The 1,177-nt window shown below is 51.1% G+C and overlaps 1 protein-coding gene across 1 annotated transcript in view; it reads left to right on the top strand.

Annotated features, from left to right (window-relative positions):
* cadps2 (Ca++-dependent secretion activator 2) overlaps window positions 1–1,177 on the top strand; it is a 55,933-nt gene that overhangs the window by 4,159 nt on the left and 50,597 nt on the right. The window lies entirely within an intron of this gene.

The following is a 1,177-nucleotide window of genomic DNA, read 5'->3' on the forward strand; positions in this document are numbered from 1 at the left end:
AAGCTGAGCCGGAGCCGCACTTTTTTTTTTCTCTCTATTTTTAGCGCTCGGTCATGCTCAAGTCAGAGCCGTCATCTCCACTCTACTCTGCGCCGCTCATCTTCTTCTTCTACGTGTTCTTCGATCTCATCTCCACCTTTCCTCGCCCTCTTTCGGCTGTCACTCTATCCGAGGCGCTTTGTTTTTTCCTTTTTTTACCGTTAGAACGCCGTTTCCGTCGGATCACCAACAGCGGGTTGCGATGATGATGTTGACACATTCCTTCCCAAGTTTTTTTGAAACAGTCCGTATTCTCGATACGTCTGTTGCCTTCCCGGATCAAAGTCGGTTTCCTGGTTTGGAAACGGAAACGGACAATGGCAGGAAACGGCTGATGAAGAAAATCTTCCCCATCTCGACTTCTGGGAAGTGTTTTCCTTTTGATTAATGTTTCAAAAAGACACAGAGAAAAAGAAAGAGCAAACTCAGCAGTGGAACATGGCTCGGCTTCACCCAAAACATCCGTTTCTCTCTGGGATGGGTCTTTTTTTTTGGGGGGGGGATGGGGGCAAGTGGACTACCAGCGTTTCCTCCCTTTGATGAATCTATCTGTGCAGTACTTTTTTCAACCAATAGGAATGAAAGAGGCTAGCTCAGTCTGCCTGTGAAATTCCGGTTTGCAAATGCTGTCGCGACTGACGGATCCCCGTCGGTGGTGGCGTTGCGTCGCTTGGGATTTGAGATCAGCACCGCTTTGGAGGAGGTTTGGATCAGATTAGGTGGTCGATCGCAGCTTGACCAAAAGGATTTTGCGGGGGAAAAAATGGTGTCCGGTGGCTGAAATATTTCCCAAGCAGTCATTGCGGGGCTTTTGCACACTGCAACAATGAGGCACTCTAAAGCCACGTGACAAACGTGCACTCGCGTCTGACAACCAGGCGCTCTAAAAGCAGCCACCTCGGCAGGCTACCCAAAGGGAAGATGTCGCGATCGCGCTGGCAAACGGCCGATGCAAGCAAAGTCGCTCGCGTTCTTCGCGTGTGAGGCAGGGGCAACTCACTCGGGCCCCGTTTTAGCCGCGCTCGAAAAAACTACGACACGGACACTTTCGCTAACGTTGGAGGGCAGTGCAACGTTGCCTACGGACAGGAAAGTCTCTCGTTGTGCTTCACGATTCCCGGGGGGCAAGTCGACACCT

Source organism: Hippocampus comes, unplaced genomic scaffold, assembly GCF_001891065.2.
Source record: "Hippocampus comes isolate QL1 unplaced genomic scaffold, H_comes_QL1_v1.1 scaffold299, whole genome shotgun sequence".
Lineage (NCBI taxonomy): Eukaryota > Metazoa > Chordata > Actinopteri > Syngnathiformes > Syngnathidae > Hippocampus > Hippocampus comes.